Raw genomic sequence first — 25,313 nt, forward strand, 5'->3', positions numbered from 1 at the left:
AAGGTCGGGTACACAAGGTCTTGCCATCGCGACTGACTTCGATCTTGGACACGCCAAAGTGTTGAAAGTAGAAAGGATTTTTTTCGACAGCTCCGTTGAAGGTTGTATTCTCGACGATACCAACGATTAAACGTTTGGGTAGCTGTCCTTGGAACAGATGATCTTCGATCATGGATCGCTGTCCCTTGGGAATGGTGAACGTTTTCAGTTCCACGCGTCGTATGGGATACTTGGCGGTCGTTCTGCTCAACGTCTGACTGATGTCGTTACCCACTTTAGGTAACACTTCCACACGGCGTACGTAGAGCCTGGCTTCCTCGATGACAGTTTTGCAAACAGTAGTATATCAAATGGAAAGCGGCACTGCTACGATTCAGTCTCAGGCGAACATTCACCCCGTTTAGCAAATATTTCTCTTGCAACCACATGTCCAGATGTAAACGATCCATCAGTTCTAAACTTTGTCCGTTTTTGATTTAGTCTCTTCGTTCTACAAATCCGTCATTGTTTGGTGTTTTGCTTGCATCAGTTTCGAATCTTTCAAACTGGCCTGCTTCGTCAGCTTCCCATAGCACACAGGCATTGAGATGAGTGTTCTTGGCATCTATTCCGTACGTCAAGAGATTTTCCAGGTACGCTCGATAAGGGTAAGTATCCATGCTGCTGCTGACCAGTTTGTTGTTCAAGTACAAGTCCACTCCGCTAAACAAGGAATGCATGAAATTGTTGACGGAAGCTATTACCTCATCGCCATCTAGGGTCGAATTGTCCTCATCGACAACTTTGACTTTCAAGTACAAGTAACTGCTATTCAGATCGATGTAATCTTCGGGCTGTCCTTTGATTTCAAACTCGATGGGAGCTGAGGCTGTCAATAAGGAGACGGGGTGAAATTCCACCCACTGGGATTCTTGCATCGTCATCATGGTGGGGGGCATGGCAAACAGATCCAGTTCCGTCTTGGAACAGGCGCAAGACTCTCGGTGCATCATTTTTTCTATGTTTCAATAATCGAAAACGTCTAAGTCTCGAACGGTTCTTCTTTTCTTGGCCTTTCTCGCTTGAAGTCTGGTGAAAGGGTGTTTTCTGCGTCGTCTCTTTCTGCCTTGTCCTTGCTGAATGCCTGACTCGGTAGCGTGCAGGGCATTTATAGGTGTGTCTCGTCGGCCTAAAATGTCTTTACCCGTTTGCAGCAAGACATTTTTGCCTGCCCTCATGAAGGCTTCTTTAGGGTTTTGTTTGTCGATGATGACATTTTGGAGAAATTCTTTGCCTTGCGTCAGTGCCGCATCTTTCAAAGCGTGCAGTCCGCGTGTCACCATCGGTTTCAACACTGGGGCCACCGAACGAAAGGCCGATTTTAACATGTCTCCTAAACCGTGTCCTCGCTGTCGAGCAACCCCTCGGTACACTGGATACATGACTTACTTACGAGTCGTGAGAGAACCGTTTTCGAAAATGGAGTTTCACCGTGACTTTTCCTTTGGTGAATGGAATATTTTGTCCCAAATCTCCTTTTATAGTAATGTTGACTGTGTCCAAATACGACTTGCTGACAGGCAAATAGTGAGGATGGACAAATTCACGGTGGACGTGGTAAGTGTTTCCACCTTCCTCGTCAGCGTTTGCGGCAGAATCCACTTTGAAAGGAATGACACGCAGTAACGGTACGGAGGTGTGTCCCACCACGTTGTACTCCACCACATCGGAGTACACGAACATCAAATTCAGTCCTTGGTTCAGTTCTACTGGGGTACGAAAATACTTGGCAAAAGAATCGTTGTCAGAAATGACTGGTAATTCACCTTTTTCTTTTTCTACTTTCTTCCTCAGCTCCATGTCACCGCCCAACATGTCAAACAATTCATGACAAAATAAGAAAGACATGATTTTGGGCCCCTCAGGAAATTTCATCAGGAAGCGACGAGCTGTTTTGTGGTACTCCAGGGTGACACTTTTTTTGACACTTTCCAAAGCTTTCAGAAACACACCATTAAACCTGGTGGCTATGGTGTTGACCAAATGTTGACCACTAAAATAATAGCCTGGGGGAATGAACAAGTGATAGGTGGTCCACTTTAGATTTGGTGTACGGGTTTTCTTGTCATATTTGCTATGGGTATCCATCCACTGTTGCATTTGCTCGTCATGAACTTCCACATCAAATTTATTTTCATTGGGAAGGACATTGAGGACTTGGGTCGGGTGAATCATTTCTACTAAAGCCACTTCCCAATGGGCTTCGTGATCTAAGGGGATGGCCTGAGGTAATTTGGCCGTGTAACAGCACAACGTGTTGTGGGGAAACACCTCCATGGAACTGTCACTGGGTAAGGTTAAGTAAAATTGGTTTTGGTGACTCATAATTCCAGAGTTCTGTGGCTGTCCGAGGGGTTACTGGACGTCAGAGACGTGTCTCCGCCCAAAATGGGGTTCTGGTTGTGGTTGTTGGAGTGGTGACTGACACTGGCACTGGACACAAGGTTCCCGTTCGAGGAGAATTTCAGGGAGGGATTGGGAAGCAGGTAACCGATGCAACTGCTCAATAAAATGGTCCACAATTGTTTGTCTCCTTGTTGCAAACTCAAATTGGCAATGGCTGCCCCGATGACACAATACACCACGAAGATTTGGCAGAAAAAGACGATTTGCGTTTTAGGCACACGTTCTCCACACCACACCCACAAGGGTTGTTTTTGTAAATCTTGCACAGAAGAACTGGGTGAAGGAGGAGTGGTCGACGTAGCTGCGTCTGATGTGTGAAAGGGCATGATGGTCACTTCTTCTTTTTATAGTCGATGACTTGCGAAGCGTCGATCCAAGAATCGAAACTGGGTGGATATCCTTCCCAACGTACTTTGACTTCTTTGACACGTCGTTTGCCCACTTTACGGGTTCTGCGTTCGAGAATGCTTTCGATGTCGTACACGTCGTCTTCTTTTTTGGTGACACGTTGTAACTCGGGCAAATAAAACGTTCCTTTGAGCACTTCTCCGTTCATGTCTTCCAATTTATAGACGGCAGGATGACGGCCATGCACTCGTCCAGTGACGCGAAACAATTCGGTCGTCCAGTTAGGTAAGTAACCTTTGTCGAAAGTGCGTTTGGTTTTGCCAATGCGCACCCAATCTCCTACGGTCAACTCTCCACTTTTCTCGGGGACAGCGCTCGTCGGGGACGTACCGAACAGGCGCTCAAACACCAGCACTTCGTTGTCGGGAGTCACGTCTTGCGGGGCACGTCCGATGCTTCGATGGTAAGATTGGTTGTACGCTTGCACCAGGTGCGGTAAGATGTCGATGTACTTCAGAGTGTGGTGATGCGTAAAATATTTCCACATGCGTTCTTTCAAAGTACGTTGAAAACGTTCCACGATGCTGGCTTTGGTTTCGGGATTCTCGGTGGTAAAAAAATGAATGTCACGTTTCTTTAATTCTTTTTGGAAAGCATGGTTCAGAAATTCGGTGCCTTTGTCCGTTTGCCATCGAAGAGGGTGACGACCGCTTTGTTTCAACACCCGTTGCAGGGCTCGCACTAATTCGCTGCTCGATTTGGAAGTCAAGGGCACGACCCAGGCAAATTTGGAAAAGACGTCGATGACACAAAACAAATATTTGTAGCCACGATTGTAGCTGGCCAAATGAGAGACATCGGCTAAATCGGCTTGCCATTGATGATCGATGCCTTCCACTCGGGTGCGACTTCTGGCAAACTTGCGTCGAATGGGTTTGTGTAAAGTGTAGGTAGCTTGTTCTTGTAACCATCGTTGCACTTGAGGTAAACGGAGACTTTTCAGTCGCGTTTTGGCAGCACGATACAATTTTTGAACTCCTGCGTAACCTGCAGGATGCGAGGGATCGTAGTAAATGCTGGCTAAGACTTTTTCCATTTTTTTTGTGTGTTGGTTGGTGTGTTAATAAGGCACCCACTCTTGGAAGAGGCTACTCTTTTTCTCTTGGGGTATTTTCTTGGATTGCAATGCTTTGCGTGTGCGACCAGCAATAGGTGTCGAAGAGGAGAAGGATGTCTGAGCGGGGGATATCGGTTCTTGTTTCACTTCTGTCTTCACTTCTGTCTTCACTTTCTTTTTCTCTTGTGATGAAGAAGGGGTGGCCATCATCTTTTTAATCCATCCAATTCTGGAGGTAGGTGGTGTTGTTAACTTGCGTACTTTTTCTGGTGGAGTTTGAAACCCTTCCTCTTCTTCTCCTTTTTCTGTCTTGACCACTGGTACTGGTACTGGTGATGGTGCTGGACTTTTCATCAAGGTCTTAAAATCTTTCAGAGTGGGTAGAGCTGTTTCGTCTAAAGCTTTCTGGTGAAAGAGTTGCAGTCGTTGCAAGAGTTGACCGTACTTTTGCGATTTTTCTGTTTCGGACAAATCCTGGTGATTCATCAAGGACTGCAATTTGTGTTGTAACTGGGACATCTCGCTCAAATGGGGATTGGGAGGTAAATGCGGGGTGCGTTGTTCTTGCCACCGATGGTATTCCATCCATCGTTTGTAAGGCACTAAAGCTAGTTTTCGTCCTTCCATGGGGTTGTCAGGGGTCGATTCTGAGATCTTGGGACTTTCGAGGGCCTTTTTATCTTGCTCCCACCAGTCCTCCCAACATGGTTCCCAAGACTCCTTTCAGTATGGGGCCTAGCAAGAGAGGCACAATGCCTCCACGTTGGACCAACATCTTCTTTTTTTGACGAATGGGAATTTTCTTTTGAACCATTTGGCGAAGAACGTGACGATGTTTGCCTAAGCATTGTTTCTGGTGTTTGGACAAAGGGATCGTGCCTTTCAAAACGTTCAAACAACATTCGCACACGGTATCGATGACCTCTTTGGAGGCCGTTTGAATGAGTTTTTTTCGTAGGGGTGGAGAAGCTTTGGACAGGACAGATAACAGGTCCCCATATTTGGCTAAACGTGGTGGCAGTCCTTTCCTTTTCTTTCCTTGGGGTTTTCTGGAGGGTGACATTTTTGCTTGTGGGTTCCGAGACATTCACCGAACAGACACTAACGTCGATGACTTAACGCACACCCTTTTATCTTTTTTTCTGGGACTATCGCTTTGTCATAAAGGTGACAATGTTTTTCCCAAAATCGCCAAGGAATCCTCCCCTTTGTTGACGCCTCCTTTTCTTGGAACGACTGTGTCTTTTCTTAGGGTAACGTCGATGCTTGGCTAAGCGCTTTGTCGGATGACGCGTCTGCCTTTGTCTCTTTCTTTTGTGGCTTCTTGGAGGTGACATCTTTTTTACAAGTTCACTGATACCCCGAGTTGGTCACAGGTCTTTTTATACTGGAACGCGTCGCCACTGATTGTCTTTACGTTTTATCAGTTTGAGGACAGGCATGACACGTCGTGCAGGGGTACGTAACGGACTAAATCGAGCCAGTTCTTGCTTGGACAAATCCAGTAAACTTTGTAACATGCCCGATCGTTCATGGACTTTGATTTTGGGAGAAGGTACTTTGTGAGCAGCAGCCACTGCCGCTAAATGGGAGGGTCCTGCCACTGGGGAAGTTCTTTTGGGGGTCATCAACGGAGAAGTTCTTGGTGTGATCAACGTCTCCAAGTACTCTTCAGTTCTGGGTGTCATCAACGGAGAAGTGGATGAACGTGAGGATGCCGGAGACGCAGTCACTGCCGTGTCATTTCGTGGTTTGCGAGTGTAAGGTTGCGTCCTGGCCGAAGTGCCTCTCTTGCGACTAGTTTTCTTCTTCTGTGGACTTTTCTTTTTCTGGGGACTTTTTCTCTGTTTCTTTTTTTGGGGGCTTCTTTTCTTTTTCCGGGGTGGTGTCTGGTAAGAGGAGGGTCCTGCCACTGGAGAAGTTATTCTTCTTGGGGACCTGGTCTTTTTCTTTTTCTTCTTGGGGCTTCGTTGAACTTTTGTCTTGGGGATAACTTTGGGGGCATTAGGATCCCATCTTAAGAGTGAACGAATGATGACCCCTCCTAGAGTACTGCTCCCTCCAGGTTTCAAAATGATTTGTTTTTTGGTTTGAGTGTCGATGCGGGGATCGGCCAGTTGGACGAAAGCGACTTTGTTTCGATCGAAAAAGCGTTGGGTTTGATGAGGAATCTGAATGATTCCTTGGAGTAATTGACGTGCCGTCACCGTAAACCATCGTAAGACTTCTTTGAGACTAGCTTCTAAGACACGAGCTCATGTTTGTGGATCTTTTTCTCGACTGATGCCATACAAGGCACGAATCAATTTGACGGGAAGATGCGACTGAAGGGATGTCATGTTCACACTGTGTGAGACAGACGAAAAAGGGTGTGAGGTTTTTATAGATTTTTTCATGGGGAGTGAAATGAAGTCGAGGACGGAGACGTGTACAGGACAGGCCCTCCGTCTTGGCACCAGTGGTGAAACAAGTGGGTACGAAATCGCAAATCCTCGGGAGTCGTAGGTTTCAAATCGACGAGTAAATAGGCGTGTGGCGTTTGAGTGGCATCGTCGTACGTCTGAGTCAGCCAAGGCGTTCCTAACTGTTTGGCTAAGACTTGCACTTGCGATTTATCTCGAGGGCTTTTAAACAAGACCACGTAATGTGCATTGAGACTGATGGTGCGATGGGCTTTACTTTGTTGAAACAAATTTTGGGTGATGTAAACGACACTGGCATTACGGTGATGCCCTTTGCGCGTGAACCACAATTTAATTTCTTCTTCGTCTTCTCCTAACATGTCGTCGAAAATGACCAAATGGGTTTGACGGGAGTCAGAGACGATGCCGTCGTCTTCTTTAGGAATGCCTTCCACAAACACGATGGAATCGCCTTGACTTTCTCGCAAGAGGCTGTACGCCGATTGCCACTCTTTGTAACACCACACGATCCGTTGAGGGGGTCGATCGATCAAATGATGTTTATGTTCGATCAAACGTTTGACGAATTCGGTTTTGCCTGAACCGCTAGGTCCAGCAATGAGCATGTTAAATTGATGGCGAAGATACAAAGCCTCCCAACTGGCACGATCTAAGTGTTCGTCGATGACTTTGACAGTAGAGGAAGAGGGAGCAGAGACAGTAGAGGTAGCCATGGTGTGAGAAATGTCACTTGTGACACGAAAAAACAAACAAGACAAGAGTTTATATACTTTTTCAGAACACGTTTATTGAATGTTTCAAACATGAATACGAAAGACAAAAATACATAAAAGCCAAAGGCTTAAGTACAAGAATAAAAGGCACATGATAACGATGAACGTGGAATAAACACAAGTGTCTGTACAACATGTTTTGGGTAATGTTCTAACCAGTTCTATAGTAGGGGGTAAGGTCACACAAGTGTCCTCCAGAAAGGGTCTTTCAGGTCTGTCCACGACAGTCCTGTCCTGGGTGACGGTTTCTTCTGGCACCGTCACTAACACGGGTTGAAAAGTAACTTTTTTCCTTGAACAACTCTCGTGCATACTGGGCCACTTCTTGGGTCTAAGCCTCAAAATCCCATTCTTTCCAGGCACGGACATCTGTCCAATGGGGATGTAAGTCACAAGCTACACACACATCGTCATACACGTCTTGGGTAGCTAAAAGTTGACGAATCTTTTTTTCCTGTTGAGGTCGAGAAGTATCCAGATGAAAACGCAAGGCTTTGAGCAAAAGGAGTTTTTCGTGACCATTTAAGGCCATGGAGGTGGTAAGTACTGATCGTAAAGAGTCCACAAAGAATCGGCTGGTAAACGAAATCCCAAAAAACAAGTCACTAAAACACACACCACTTGTCGTCCCAAATTGAATGGATACAGTTCTTATAATAATCGATGGTAATGATCCACGGTTTGAATATGGTCATTGAGTTCCTTCCACGGAATCTGTTGGATGACATGTGACATAAACCGTGGCATGGCAGCCTGTTTTTATAGTCTCTTTGTTTCGGAAACAATACACGTACTTTCTAGCCAGAGATCTTCGTTCTCCAGTAGGGAATCTAAATCTTGCATACTGTAACCGAAACTTCAGAGTTCGTTTAGAAGTTTCCTCTTCCGCTAAGTAGATTCCACGTAACAAATGTTGGTAATCCTTTACGTTGTCTTCCTCAATGTATTGCTGTAGGTGAATCTCGAAGTAACCATAATCATGAACATGTCGATCATTAGCGACCTCAAAGTGTTGAACAAGGTCTGACCACTGAAACAATTTCTGACGAATCAGTTCTCTTATACCATTCAGGTACCAGTGGTTAAAGATCTGGTGACGTAACGGATGCAATTGTTCTTTACGTTTGACTTGTATTTTGACCAGCTCTCGGTAAATCCTTTCTCTCAACTCCACAGGCAAAGCACGAATGTTCTCTTGTAAAGTATCCATGAATAGGTCATACTAAATCCTCTTTAGTCTGACACAAGAAATGTACTGTTTGCACAAACATGGTTTTAATTCATTGTCGAATCTAAATCGTTTCACCACTAATCTACACATTACAATTCGTTCAGAAGTTTCCTCTTTCACCAAGTTGACATTGCGTGAAAGATGTTGGTAATTCGTTAACTCTTCCTCTATAATTCGATGCAGTACGTTTACAATGTAGTAGATAGAATCGTCCATACCAAACCATTCCTTTTTATAACCAGGAGGTCGTTGATCAATGTCTGTCCAATGGAACACTTTCAACTCAATCAGTCCTTGTATAGCCTGAAGGTACCAGTGGTTCAAACACCGGTGACGTAACGGATGCAATTGTTCTTTACGTTTCACTTGTATTTTGACCAGCTCTCGATAAATGCGTTCTCTCAACTCCACAGGCAAAGCACGAATGTTCTCTTGTAAAGTATCCATGAACAAATTATTATGGTAAGAAGTTACTTCAATGTCTCGGTCCCACTAAGGGTAAGTAATGACAATTCGGTGACCATCGAACATGTTCTACGTAGGCCGAATCTTGCGGTTCCCAGTGGTGAAGTGACACACCGCAACTGAAGCACTTGACTTTATCTCCTTCGCCCAAGTAGAACAATCCGGCTCTGGCTAATTCTTCGGGGGTCGGGCCTCCCAGATACTTAGGCCATTTTCCTTTGAACGATTGAAGACGATTTTCAAAGTCGCAGTATTCCGACAAACGCACAGGAAACGAATATTCGTCTTTCACAGGTTCGTTTCGATGAGGGTTGGGTGACATGAACAGGAGTTTGCTCAGGGCTGGATGACATCCATAAGGGGGTAGACGTGAAGGTCAACATTCCCCTTTAAAACGAAACTCAGTAAAATGTCCAAGAGGACGAGCGGCATCACTTTCACATCCCACGGGTTTGACACGCACAGCATCACTTTCCATGATAGGGGTAGGAACACTAAAGTTCCCATGATGCTTTACGCCATCGCTCAGGTCACAAGGTACAGCATCGTATCCATCGCAAGGCTCACAATCGCATTCCACTTCCGAAGTCTCACACTTGAATTGTGCCTTTCTAAACAACTTGTTTCGTGTTTCTCTGAAAGTATTCATCTTGTTTGCTCGGTATTGGTAGTCCCAATGAACTATCGATCTTGCCTAGGGTTCCTTTTTATATACAGACCAATACCGACGTGTCCATACGGTAAGGTGAAATGATTGGGAAGACGCACTCGCTTCTGGTACACGATTTGATAGACTTTTTCCAAGGGCCGACTGACGATGTGATGAGTGGGTAAACGTACAATCTTGTTGGGTTGATAGGTGGTCACTTTAAAGTTTCCATCCTCTCCCGATTGCAAGGCTTCTTTCAATACCCCAAAGTTGACCACTCGACTGGTACGATAATTCAGAGTCAGTCCTTTCACTTTGCACGTCGTGTGCACTTCTCCTTGTTTGTCCCGGTATTCGTAGCCGTAATTTTTGGGACCGCCACTGACGAAACTTAGAATCTTGTCGTCGGGATGCTCGTCTGTCCAGGCTCCTAAACGGTCTCCTTCGATGTTAGGGTGATGTTGAATCGGGTGATGGATGTAAATGCAACTGTCCGTGTCAAAGTACAGGACGCGTTCTTCTAACAGTTCTAAAGCTTCGTACAATTTTAAGCGAGCATGGGCTGTCACGTAAGCCGCAATGATGACATTTCCAAAAGGGTCGTCTTGTACAAAGTCCAGATCTTCTTCGTAATTGACCAAGATTAAATTCTCTCGAACGACGTCCACGTGTTTCATGTATTTGGTTTTGTCGTGAATCATCTGGAAGTAGCGGGAAGGTTCTGTCAAATATTCCGTCTTGGGTAAACACGGTCGTTGTGCCATTTTACCCCACAAGCAATTTAACATCACTTTGGCAAACGATCGCCTGCCTTCGTTTTTCTCGATGTGGTCTAAAGAGATGCCTTCTTGTTCGTAGTATTTCTCTTTGAATTTTATTTGGTCTTCGGGAGTGTGACACCAGGAAGGATAGCCGCTGGCTTCTTGCTTCAGTTTCAAAAAGGCATCCACGTAGTCTGCGAAAATGCCTTTCTGAGTAGGGTCACCCTTGTGGTATTGTTGTGTCTTGGGAAAGTGGCAAATTTCGTACACTTCTAACAGTTGGTATCCCATGTCCATAGCTTTGAACAATTCTACGCTGACCCAGGTTCCCGTCAAGGCCCGTTCTTCCTGGCTGTGCTGACAAGGTTGGTCTTGGTTGCACGTTTCGGCACAAGTACGGCACAAGGGAAACATCAGTTTGCCTTGACAATGGTGAGGTAAGACGGGATGGTATAGGTTCGTGGGAGGCAAAACTTTACACTTGATCAAGCCTTCGTATTGTCGAATGTTGACCAGGTCGATGTGTTCCGTCAGCAATTGCGAGTGCCCTACAGGAAAGCGACAATATTTGCACACGTAGGGATACAGCGAAAACACGTCCAAGTATTTGATTTCTTCTCCTTTCTCTTCGTCGGCTTGGTACAGCAAACAGGTGGCATTGGTCCTTCCTCCGTACAAACTATCCCTCGGGTTCAGCGGGTCCATGAACTGGTAACTTTCCACGAGGCGTTTAAACTCGGGATCGGTTTTCATACGGTGATCGTACTCGTGTTCCCACATTTCCACCACTTGGTATCCTTGCTGTTCTAACTTTAGGCGTCGCTGACAAGTGTCCTGGTACAAGTCTTCCATGGTCCGTTGTCAAAACTGATTTTTAGTGTCACGGTCAGGGTAACAGACGGGACATCCGTGAAATAAGCAACCGTTAAACTCGTACACGATCTTGGGGTTTTCTAAGTCCCAGCCATCGACCGAATACGTTCCGATGGTCCTTTCGCCCCCTCCGTTGCGGGCATGCTGAATCCATTTGTCTTCCTTGTCGCACAAGTAATGTAACCAACGTAGGGCTTTGACCGAGTATTGACGTTTGACAAAGTGAGTCGTTTGAGGACTGATGACAGCCACGGTGTTTTCAGGCATGAATCGTTGGCGGTACACTAAGGAACACGCTTTGGCAATGGTGCAAGCTTCTTTCAAAGGATCGACCCCTCCGTGTTCCATGAACAGTTCTCGAAATTTTCCACAGCAACGCCGTAAAATGTCCACGTCGGAACGACAATACTTTAGCATTTCTTCCTGAAAGTCGAAGGGGTCAGAGGCATGAGCCTGGTACCAAGCGTAGAAAGCTTCTCGTTGTTCGGTACGCATGTTGTCGGGATCGTAATAGTGAGCCTCAGGCAAATGGGGTAGAACGGTATGTTGATTGGCTTCCGTATTGAAAAAGTGTGGAAAGTACCCTTTAGCCATTTCTGTCATTCCAAACGTTTTAGGCATTCGACTCAAAGGCATGGCCAAATAGCTCATCGAATCTTTAAACTGTACTTGTCCCACTTGCATGAAAATGATTTTGGCTGCGTTCAAAATCACTTTAGGACGTTCGGTGCCATGTTCCGTATAGTATCTGAGAAGAAACTGTCCATCGTATCCGGAGAAATTGTGAGCCATCACCGTGGCATGACGATGACAATCTCCGTAACGTTCGATGTCCTCTTGGCTCCACGTCTTGTCGACGGGGTCTAAAACCCATTGGGCAAAATCGGCTAATGTGTTCGGTCCCCGAAAGATTTTTTCACGTCCTCCGGGAATCTTGCTACAGTGAGGGCAATGACTGAAGATAGGTTCTTGAATGCACTTCTCGCACGCTCGATGAGCCACGCAGAAATTAGGAATGTGAATGCCGGTCTCTTGCATGCATTCGAAATCGAAAAAGATGAAATTGCCTTTCTTCTTGTGACCGTCCTCTTTCTCTGGTGGGGGATGGTATTTTTGCACGTAACATTCGTGTTCCAAGTCCACGATGTGGTGACAAATGTGACATTTTTTCTTTCCTCGACATACGTGTGCCTTGGCATTGTTGGTACGTATGCCTTGTCCACAGGTAGGGCACAATCTCAGCAGTTGACAAGCACATTTCTGCTGTGATTCTTGCGTCTTCAGATGTTGTTGGTAACAGGTAGGGCTGACAAACGTGCGCAGACAAGTTGAACAAGGCACTGGTTCTTCGCTCAGACAGGGTGGAGAGGCCAAACATCCTGGGCATTTCCATCCACAATGCTTGTGTTGCTCTCGATTGTTATAACCATAATCACATTTCTCACAATAATAACCGTATCCCAGGAATCCAGTGATACTGGTAATGGTATCGAAATGGTCATCGTGATGATAGACATGAATGTATTTTCCGTCCTTAAAATCTTGGCCTCGAAACAACAGAGGTCCGCGCACTTCTTGAGGGTGCACTTTCAAGGTGTATCGTGGAGCTAGGGCATCTTGCAATTTTTGCATCTCAGGAATGCCACAGGGTGTGTCTTTGGACAGTCCGGCTTGTTGTAACAGGAGTTCTGCTTCATTTCGTTGTTTGGCTCGATCGGATCGTTGAATAGTTTTCCAGGTTCTTTTCCATTCTACCGTGTCGTTCTTGTTGGCATAAGTTCGTCCCACCACGATGGTACGGGCTAAACACATCTGGTCATGAGGATTGTGAATTTGGACAAGGCTACGCTTAATGCTGCGAAGGTCGTTCACCAATAACATCTTTTTGCGTCCGGTCCCTTGAGGAGGAGAGACGTGGGTCATGTCCAATGTGGCTTTTCCATCGGTGATGTCAAACTGGTCATTAGATTGTTGCACGTGTTGAATCTTGTCCATGACTTTGGAAGCGGTCAATTCTGCAGGGGTGCTAAACTCGATCCAAACAGGGGATTTCAAACCGTCGTGTTGTATGGAAAGTCTCAAGCGGTCGTCTTCTTTGGGTTGACATTGTCGCTTGAGTGCAGTGAGCAGAGAATCCCACACTCCGGTGATGAACCCTTCTGCTTTCTCTAACGGTACTTCGGACTTGAAATCTTTAAACTTCACCGTGTATTTGTAAGCCGTGGTTCTAGATTTTCTAGAGGAGCGCTTTTCCGTCTCTCGAATGGAATAGTATTTTTCAGGGTTGACTAAGGGTGGTGAACTTGGTTTAGAGGGTTCTGATTCTGGTTCACTCATGTCCTCTTCAAAATCACTGGCATGAATTTGTGCCAAGATTTCAGCCCTGGTTCGAGGCGATAGATCACGTTTCTGCCTCTTACTTTCTTCTTCTTTCTTCTCGAATGAATTAGATCGTTTCATCTTGAAAGCAAAAAGTCAAATGAGTCAAGTTCAAACACCATGAGCTACTTTATAGTCATAGCAGACCAGCGTATATAAAAGGGTGTGTGTCTTGTCCTTTCACTATTCATTTCACTCTCAAGCCGAGCACAACGATGGAAGAGACTAACCAGATGGAACGTTTCGTCAGAGCTTTGCGAGGGGTCATTAGAAAATTCTCTTCAGACCAGCCTACGGACTACTCTCCTTCCTTTCGAGATAAAAGTCAAGATACTTGCTATATCTGTCAGAAGAAAGGGCATTGGTCTTCAGAGTGTCCAGACCGTGAAAAAAGAACAAAAACAGGGACTAAAAAAGACAAAAGTCAAGATACCTGTTATTATTGTAAAGAAAAAGGACATTGGTCTCCAGATTGCCCAAAAAAGAAACAAGAGGAGTCAGAAGAAAAAAAGGATTCTTCAGAAGAAGAGAGGGATTCTTTGAAAGAAGAGAGGGATTCTTTAGAGGAAGAAGAGGAAGAAAAAAGACAATTCTATTTACAAGAGGCAAAGAAACAGGAGAAGAAGAAAAGAAGAATGGAAGAAAATGAGGAAAAGACGGTGAAGAAATTCAAAAAACAGAGAGACTAAACAAGGAGACAGAAGAAGTCAATGAACTTTTTATTCAAGTGTTGTGTTGTGAATTGTGAATTGGATTGTAAAAAAATGGAGAAAAGAATAAATGAATGATATAAGGTAAGTGTCTTTGAGTTTTGATTTTAAAATAAGAACGTACACTCAAGCACTCATACACAGACACGTACTATAAGGGTAAAATGGGTGGGTTTTTTTTTTTTGAGTTTTTGGCAAATTGTATTTCTTTTCGAGAAATGTGGGTGGCCCTGAAAAGGGCCTTTTTTCTTCATGGTGAAGGGGTGAGTTTAAGCAATCAACTTTAACTGCCTTATGCCTTTGCCACGGCCAAGGCCTACTTCTGGACTGCGTAATGTTGATGATGATGATAATGATTGGGTTGAAATCACTAAGGGTGGTACGGTAGGCTTAGTCACAGGGTTGACGTGTTTAGCTCGGGAAGGTCGTATTCTCTTCGGTCGTGATAAAGAAGTCTGATACATTTGTTTCAGACTTCTTAACTCCGCTAAAATGTCCAACAGTACCGTGACCGTTTGATTTTCACCCTCTTGTTTCTTTGCTGATACTTCTTCTTGCTGTTGTTGCTGTTGTTTTTTTCTTACCTCTTCTTCTTGTTGCTGTTGCTGTAGGAGAAAAGCCTGTTCCGCTTCCTTTTGTCGTTGTATAAATTTCTCCAATTCTTCTTTCTGTCTCTGTCTAAAATTCTCCACTTGCGGTAATGAAGAAGGTAACGAAGGTTCCGGAACAAATTCTTGCGAGGAGAGAAAATCCACAAAATCCCAATTCACCTCTTCTGAAAGTAAGTCCGAGTTCCCTTGGGCAGTCTCCCCTGCTGGTGCACCCCAATGGATCGTTTTCTGAGTTTCCGTCATGCTGAATCACTGTCGCATAGATTGACTGCACACAAGCACTAGCTAATCTATATAGACTACGTGACGTCACAGACTGCTCTCTTCAGATTGGATGCGAGCTGACTGAATTCTGTAACGCGTGTTCGGATTGGTGAATGAACTCAATCCGTTTCAATCCTTTCTGTCCCTATAAATAAGCGCAGTTCACTGCATTGATTCACCTATTGTCGGAGCCTCAACATGTGGACAGACGTTGAATCTTCAACCCTTGTGTCAACAATGATGTTCAGGACGGACATGCTCATGTATGTCCGATCCAAGTGGACCGTTGTCCACAGGACCAGCAGCAGCCTGTGGATAAGAAGAGTCTATATAGAGAGACAAGGTTGCCTCAAGAGGACTCTGATGTATGGCCCTGCTGTAAGACGAAGTTTGAGGACAAGAAGATGTCGCAAATGCCCTTTATGTTAAGGGCATATTAACATAAACCAAAGGCCCTTTTCAGGGCCAGCCATATATCTCGAAAAGAGATAGTCTTTCCATTGCCTACCCCTTTTTTTAAAAAAAAAAATCCCATGTTCAATTCCCTTGTCGCTAAACAGTCCCACGATTTTTTCTCCATATTCAATTCCCTTGTCGCTCAACGGTCCCACGATTTATTCCCATGTTCATTTCCCTTGTCGCTATATGTTCCCACGATTTTTCTCCATGTTAAATTTCCCTTGTCGCTATATGTTCCCACGATTTTTCTCCATGTTAAATTTCCATTGTCGCTATATGTTCCCAAGGGGTCCTGTAATGCTAATTTCCATTGTCGCTATAGTATCCCACATAACTACTGAAACGTATTCATGTAATTTTTTCTAGCGTAATTGTACCTAATTTATGAAAATAAAAAACGTGCATTGATGATATTGCCTGCTTAGTAATTTGTATCGGTAAAATTTGGCATTGCAGAGACATTTTGCGTTCTTTCCGATATGAAATACTGGTATTTGTTTAACCCTTGTGAAATCGCAGATAGGCACGTATCTATACAAAGTTTCGGAATATTTCACCAGGCTTTTATTTTGAGCGACAAACCACAATTAACGACATATACTTACCCACTCCTAACATAGCTAGTAGTACACCTTCTCAGTCTGTGAATTATCAATAGCATGATGTGAATTATCTGGATTGATGAAATGTCAAAGAACACTACAGATTGCGAAATGTTTATATTACTGGCAACAGCCTCTAAAAGTATTTTGGTTAATATGTTTGATTGTAATCAGGTGTGATACCGTAAATGAATAAAGAGATTATTATGCCAGCCTCATTATCATATGTGCGATACAGTCGAGAATGATAAGTAAATGTTTTTTCCGTAATTATGTATATTTTTAAACAGCGTTCGATCCTTTTTGTTCGAGGGGTGTGTTCAACTACAGAAACTGTGCTCAAAACAAAATGGATACAAATACATGTCTATTTGTTATTGGTGCGCGGTATTGCCGGTTTACTGGTTTACGGAGGTATTTTTTTCCTGTGGCTCATACCAGAGAACTTTTTCACCGTACCGATACTTCGGTAATTTCCATCAGTATGGTATGAACGGAAATTCCCAAGTAATCATGTTATGAAATAATGATTTTGCCGTGTTTGAATTTTCATGACAAAACAATTTAGACAATTATTATCTATTGTTTTGTAAAACAGTTGCAGTTGTCACAAATGAATTTTACCAATTTAATTATATTTATGATTCTTTAATCTTATGTTTGACACGTGTCACGTATTCCAGCATGGCGACCAAACGGGTTATTGTAAATGATATTTATGGCAAATCCAAGCTTCGAAATTAAACTGTCATGTCTTATGTTTTTTTTCTGCAATGTAGGTTAATATGTTAGGTAAGAATATCATCGCATGAGTTTAGGACAGCGGTTTTTCTGTTTCAATATTACGTAATTTCTCAAGTCCACGAATTGTCGAGCGAAAATGATTTGTTGCACACACTCAGATTAAAGGCCTATCTAGATTCAATGGCGTATTAAGGGTAAATAGCGTTCGGTGCCAGTGGCGTAAATGGCACCCAGGGCGACGATTATAAACGTATAGGGCCAGATAACGAGACCCAAAGCGCAAAACCTGCGACGTTGTCCTCTCACATCAGTTAAAGGGTTTATACTAGTGCTATGAGCTCTTCCGGCGAGGTACGTTGCGGAGCCTGGCAGCAATTGGTTTTCGTGCAATTTAACGCTATTTGGTGGCTTTTCCTAGAATCTAAATTATATCATTCACACAACACCATTTTATGCATGTCTGTCATTTTATGCATGTCTGTCATTTCCACATTATGCCCTTAATCGAAGCGAAGACTCATATTACTAATTATATATTACAAAAGCACCTTATAATGGGACCATTTGATCAACAGATTAACAATTTAAATATAAATACTAAAACTTAAATTTGTTAAAATCAAAACAGCGCTCTCGAATTTCGCTGGTATAAAACTAAAATAAAACCTAACACATATTGTTCTACAATAGTAACAGTACAAACATGTGAAAAATTGTCGCCGAATTCAAGCCAACCTTTCACAGCGCAGCCACGAGTCATTGTTCTACTTATTCTCGAATCAGCACGGAAATAATGTTAACTCCAGAAACAATCCTTTAGCAACAGTCGCTGCAACGTTTTGAATTTTGAAGTTGTCGATCACCACTACCTCAGTTAATTTTCCTGTATGTTATTTATACCTATTCAACATTGTACAGTTGTTACTATTGTTGATAGAGCTTTGTAATATTGGGCACACACTAACGCACCTCAGTACGGGAGTTTCACAAAGACTCATCAAAATGACCAGCTACAGTTTGTGTCTCAATATGGTAAACAGACTGATTCAAGGTTCAAGGGAAGTAACAAAAGCGCCCGAATGAAAAGCAGTTAGGCGACACTTTTCATACGACTGTGTTCTTTGGAGAGAAAACAATTTATACAATCTATACATTTTTATAAAATCTTAAGCCTGCCCTCTTATTATCAGCATACTTTGTAACACTTCAAAGTACGTCAGCTGTGATGCACACCATGACATTTAAATGCATTTTAGAAAATGTTTTGAACATATATATCAATCAAATTTTCAAAATATTTTGAAGAAAGAAAATTTTTTTTAGTGGATTTTCTAGGCGAAGACGTACTATAGATATAAAATGCGTATATGTGTACACACTACAAAAAGGACAACTGTAATGCTCCATGTTTACTATGCCATATACTTAGCCAGTTTTTATGAAAGATAATAGCATACTCACTGTATTCATATTAATGGGGTCTGAATCAACTGAAATGACGCCAAGCTGTGAATATATCACATTTTCAATATCTGAAAATTGACAATAGAACGTTTCAGAATATAATTTTTTATCAACTTATCCTAACAGTTTTGGAGTTTGTAATGACACATGCAACACATGTGAGAGTTTTCATTAGTGTGCTAAAATTAGAGATTTAAAAACCATTTATTCCACTTTTCAGAACTCTTTTCGATCACTACCGCAATACAGAGCTGGCAACACACACACGAGTAAAACCAAATCACAACTCACAAAAATTCAAATGTCGATAGCAAAGAAACTGGCATTATTTGAAATTAACGATATCTACAGGCGTTTACTAAAATATAATTCCCAGTACCCCTTTCATTAAATCTAACTACTAGTGGTTGTGTAACTGACTGGAAGATACCAGTCTGTTGTATCTGATTTGTGCAAAGGCGATCGTATTATTCAATGTCTGGATCTCTCTCACTCGATGCGATAGAGGATTAGCAGGTGTTGATGGAGGTGAAGAGGGACACCAAGGGATAGAGAAGCAGTTTGTTCAAGAATCACGCGCTGGCAACAGAAAGCTGTTTTCAAACTCTTATTATATGTAATTTTCTGAAAGGTCGCGATTCAAGAGTTAGACATTTAAAAATACATAAGTGTGGTCATTTTCGAAAAAATATTTGTCAGCTGTTTTGGCGCCCAAAAACCTGTGTTATCTGGGACAACCACTTCGTCCGGCCCTGCCTCCTCCCCTTTAGTACACTACTGACTGGATTCAAAGGAATACGTTTTCCTCTAACTCATTTGCCAAACATACACGACGATAACTTACCAAACAACATTTTGCACACAAAAAATGGTTCTAACTTGTTATGGGATTCACTGTACCCGTTCTTTCTAAATAGAAAATTAGAGAACATCACTGAAGAACATAAACACCAAATTAAATAGATTTTAACAGGAGGAAACTTTCCGGCAGACACAAACACTTAGCGAACCTGTGAATGAAAGGCGTCACAGAAGGATTTTACGATATACCACTAGATACATAGAAGAAAAGAAATCGTTAATGCCAGATTAAACATTTGGTATCGGAAAATAATTATATCCTTGGCCACGCAAATTAACGAGAAGGAGTAAAAGAGTTTTAAATGGCTCACGTGCTGAGTCTTCTATCATTTATCATATTCTAATTAGAGCTTTTACCTGAAGTATAGGCTACATTAGACCTTTTCAATGCTCGAAATTTCTACTTTTGTACCCCACTGTTTAGTGAAAATAAATTAATTAAAAACAATCATTTCGGATAAGTGCAACTTTAAGTAACTTTGTTTTGCTTAAATAAATATCGAGGAATCTCCAATTTGTCCCTTCCCATCTACTGATATGTGAAATTAACAACTGCGTGTCAAAAGCAAACACCTTGTTAGATTAGACGAATTCAATGTCTTGAGGAACACAGTCGGAGCTTCCCACCATTAATGAAGCAGAAAATAAACCTGAGCTTTGTAACTTTTATGTAGCATAGAATTGCCGGTTCTGGAATTTGCAAGTTTGAGTTATTAACTTTCGTTCGTTGTTTATCATTTTTTTATTTTTGTTGATCTACGTTTTTGTGGGTTCGATATGCTTTCCATATAGTATTTCAGAATGTGTGGGTTTTTTTTAACACAGTCTCCTATATTAGTTCAATAGGGCCGTGCATTCTGATAATAAGGATAAGGAGATTCAGAAATTTCTGTGTCTATACTACTTTTAGATCTGATTTATAAGCATCTTACGTAAAATCCATTTTCGTGCCAGTGGTGTTTACCTTCACTTTAATTTTGCCTTTGTTGGTAATATTGTAAATATATATAAGAAATCCGGATGTGTAAGCAGGAGAGACTGCAAAAGGTCAATATGCCTTTGAAGGAAATTGTTTTAGAAACCTTCTAGGTTGTCTGTATTATTGCGTCTTTCCTTTTTCACCAATAAGTACTGCCTTGATCCCGGGCCCCGAGTGGCCGAGTGGTCTAAAGGTCTCTCCGTCACGGATCACTACCTCTGTCTGCGTGGGTTCGAGTCTCGGGCTCGGCTAATGTGGGTATGTGAGAAAGCTTGCTGGTAGCTTCTCGTGGGTCGGTGGTTCTTTCCGGGGTTTTCCCTGGTTCTTCCTCCACCATTAATACTGGCTGCCATGTATAGCCTATCTTGTGCTGAACAATGGCGTTAAACCCTATAACATCAACAACAACAACTACCTGGATCACGAGACCTGAATCATGCAAATGTAAACGACACCTATATGTCAAACACTGAAGAAGGAGTTTCTTCATCAATGCCACTTTATATGCTTGGTTACATTACTATATGAAATAAATTTATACAGAAAACTGATAAAATGAAATAATAAAGCTGATTATGGAGTGATAATTCGTTTCAAGCAGACTTTATGTTAATTTCTACTTTTTCGTGTCTGTCGATTCATTTAGATTTGAATATACAATTGAGATATCTGTATTTAGCAATTTTATGAAAATAAAAATTCTTAAAATCTGGTAAAAGCGGGCGACTTTTCAGCTTACATAATCAGTACTCTATCAGCTATCAATTTTTTGGAATAAATGTTAAAACTATTCCGCTATCAATTTATGACATCCATCTTTTAATCTACCAGCAATTTACGTCTATGATAAGTCTATTATAAGATGGGTCAAAATGCCAACTGCACAGACCCACATCACAAAATCCGCCGGGAGATCATGATCCATGTTACTTGCAGTATACTTTGACTTATAAGAGAGTAGATACGGTAATGTTAATACCTTCTTAAACTTTGCATTTAAACATTTTCCAGGTATGAAACAGGATTAAAAGTCTCCTAATTACTCAGTGGCAATTTAAATTACAGATTACTGTCGACGCGACAAATATGCTGCAAATAAACGCTCTACGCGATGAAGATGCGCGGTTCAAAACATAGAGCCTTTGTGTTAAAATGTAATTAGAGTGCCCATAAAACTGAACCGGCTTTCTCAGAAAGAACTTTATTTGGTTTTATTCTGTGTAATTTTTCGATTGATTTATCTAACACAAGTACTACTTAATAAGACACAATGTCTCCCAAAGCAGATGCTGGTAGCACGTGCACGTACTAAATAATAGTCTATACTTTCTAAGACATGTCATCTGACTTGAAAATTAGACTTGAAATTTGATTGATTTCTGAGTGGTGGATTTCATCTGTGTGACATGCGATCTTTACATTTTACCTGTATGTCAATTGTTTAATTTGAAAAGACCTCAGTGCATCCAGCAAAAATACATAATACATTATGTACAGTCCGAAAGATTATCCATAAAATATTGACATTTTCATTACCGTATGCATGTCAATAAGGCAAGTCGAACTGCAAACAACAAAGATTATTATCGGCCATATCATAATGTGCCTCAGATCAGGGTTTATAGTGTTTCCTCTACTGATTACTCATAACAAATCGCACAGACCCAGAAATGCCTGTGTATTTTGCGACGGCAGATCTGGGTTTGTGCAATTTGCTGATGGATTCATCTTATAAGCGAGCATACTATAGATTAATAAATTAGAGAAAATCGGAGTGAAAACCGTTGTAATATTGTTTCGATGGAGATAAATAATATGTTTTCTTAACATCACGAAGTAAAGTAGGTCATATCAGTAAAAAAAAAATGTACCAGTCGTATTAATACTAGCACAACTAGTAACAAACTGTAGTAGTTGATGGGTTTAACGCCATTTTTCAGCACAATATATTGTCTATACATGGCGGCCAGTATCAGTGGTGGAGAAGAACCCGGGAAAACTCCGGAAAGAACAACTGACCCACGAGAAGCTACTGGCATGATTTCTCACTTACCCACATTGGCCGAACCTGAGACTCGAACCCACGCAAGCAGGGGTGTGATACAATGATCCGTAACGGTGAGCGCTTTAGACCACAAGACCCCAGTAACAAACTGTACGAGGCGTATTAAAAATAGTTACATAAGCTAGCAACAATAGTATGTGATCCATGACTAGGCAATGAGAAAGTAGATAATTAAAATACAATGTCAATAGATCGGTAGCTCAATCAATCAATTGATTAGCCAACCAGTCGATCAATTTATCAATCAATCAATCAATCAGTCGACCAGTCACATAATCAGTTAATAATACGATAATAAAGAATATATGCAAAATATTTATAGATAATTGATACTCATCAGCCTTCCACGGTTATTTTCTATGCGAATGAAAAATGATTTGTAACAAAACAAAACTGATAATATTCCAATGTTGAGGTATTAATAATAACGCAGGTAGCTGACTGGCCAAAGTCGAACAACCAACTGTAATACAAGACTCCAAACAATATATGAAATAAGAGCTCAAACCTACAATATGAACTTTCTCTATTGTAGAGAATGTGATTATCCTTATAACTGTCGATTTCTCATCCGTTATTCATCACCGCTATTCAGTTGTGTATTTGCATTGTCTGTGAATTGATTAGTGAAACACTGATATGTAATTTAAGGTATTGCCCACAGGAAGACTTTCTCGGTCACTAATGTATTTCAAGATAAGCTGATAGCTTGCTTAATAGTTCAGGGAAAGAAGGACGAAACAGCAGCAGCGACTGTAATTTTTCAATGCTTCTGTTCAGAGCCAGATAACCAACTAGACTGACAATTCATGAGGAATTAATTCACGCCCCAAAGGCTGATTTAAGGCGATAAAAATAACAGGATTGATGTGATGGCGAGGCACGTACCCACAGGACATGAACAAGTTTCAACTAATGTCATTCACATCTATGGTTTTGCCAGTTACAGCTAAAAGACTGCAACAGATATGACAATATACATTGAAGATCGACAAGTCTAAGAATTATAATGAATATTTCATGTTTTATGATCTTTTATATCAGCAGCAATAATTACAACAATATTGTTACTACGCAATTTGATTTATATTCCAGAGACAGTATATAATTTTTATGTACCCACCCAGATCAACTTCATAACAGTGTCTAGACATATCTGTGAATTTGCACAACAGAATACATCATTTATATGCAAAATAAGTTTTGAAAACCTAACTTAAGTATTATGGCCCTTATAATGGCGACAGATCTTAACCTATTGGAATGTGGTGTGATTGATCTGATCATCGAAATATGTCCAATTGTTTCGACACAACTGTGCTACTCAAAGCGTATGGTAATCTTTGTCTCAATATGTATGCATCATAACAAAAACTATGACTTATTATGTTATGTCGAGCGCGACTAAGTTCAAATTTATCTGGGCGGAATATTGTACGCATTAATAATGTTATTGTGTAATGATGAATCTGCGCTTGTGTATTTTGTTTGAAATATGGCATACATTCATTTACCTTGTTTCTTGTAGTGTATTTTGTTTACATAATTAAACCTTAGGTAGAATAAGAAAATTAGCATATAATAAAACGGTTACGGCATTTGTATGGGAAATTAAGAACTTGTTTTGTCGGATGGATATACTGCACTCCCAAGGTCGTGCAGTATTCCATCCAAAAATCTCGTTCATATTTTCCCATACAAATGCAGTAACCTATAAATATAGGCAAGTCAGTTTTGACAAAAGGTTTTCTAGGAAAATAAGATGGACAAAACCATCACAATTTACCAATAATATACGTAAATACATGACTTAGTCATGGATGTTATATCTCTTTTTGATGACTGAAATAAAATAATTCACCATTATTATTTTTCAACATATATTCTAGTCTTCGTCCAAATTATTATTATTATTATTATTATTATTATTATTATTATTATTATTATTATTATTATTATTATCATTATTAAATAGCCATTTAAAAAGGAGAAAGAAAAGGGTTGAATGGATTGCACACTGAACTCAAATTCATAAAGCTGTGTTACTGTTTGTTTATAGTCTACTGGGATGAATATAAACTAACAATATTTTATAACAATGTGGTCTATACAACCAACGTATCGTGCTAACATGCGTTGTTTAATATCCATCTTATTTAATTTTAAAAGAAAAAATATTTTCAGAAAGTATTCTAAGGCGATTGGATGGAAGCGCAAACGTTACACACGTGACACTTCAAATAGTCGTTGAAAATATGCACCATTGCTTTTTCATCTGACATCAATACAAAAAAGCAGAACTACCGTACATGACCCTTTCATATTTGATCCAATATTATTAGAAATGACTTACATGTAAAGTTAAAAAAGCTATTAGACGGGCACCTGCAAGCAGTAGCTCTGATGAACTTCACGTAGTGCAGTTTTGTCTCTCTTCCATTGTGAAACGATCCGCCAAAAGCTTCCTCTTCCTATCTCCAGCAGAAATACAGAGATGCACTGGTAGAACTATTTTAGGCTCATTTTATGACAAGAATATAAAGTTTCCATCATCAGCGGATGTGAGGCAATTAGTTCCCACTCTCTGTAAACATAATGATTACACATATTAAGATCCAGTTTCCGAGACATACCCTTTCTAGATGTAGCTGCTACTGAGAAACTGAATAAAAGCATTGCATATAATCTGTACAAATGCATCATTTATTGTTTAGTTAGACATTGTGGAACAAAAATAAATTTCTAATGTGAGTCAGCTTTAAAGAGATTGGTATTTTCATCTGATGTTGGTGATACTTAAGTTTAACATATATTGATTTTAAGCCGACCACAAATTTATTGTCACATTTACGATCGTTAAAATAAATTCTTAGAACAACGGTTAAGAGTAATAGATAAATTTGTAGATGATGAAACCGATAAGACCTCCTTTGATGACAGGATAGTCATTATAATGTTGATGTGGGTATTTACTATTTTAAAACGTCCCCCTAAGAGATGTATTGACAATTTCAAAATGAACAGTTTAGTGCAAGTGATAACACAGCCAAAAAGACTAAGGTTAGTTCTGTTATGCTAGATTATATACAA

The sequence above is a fragment of the Sinohyriopsis cumingii genome, chromosome 1 (genome assembly GCF_028554795.1).
Source record: "Sinohyriopsis cumingii isolate HCF-2022 chromosome 1, ASM2855479v2, whole genome shotgun sequence".
Taxonomy (NCBI): Eukaryota; Metazoa; Mollusca; class Bivalvia; order Unionida; family Unionidae; genus Sinohyriopsis; species Sinohyriopsis cumingii.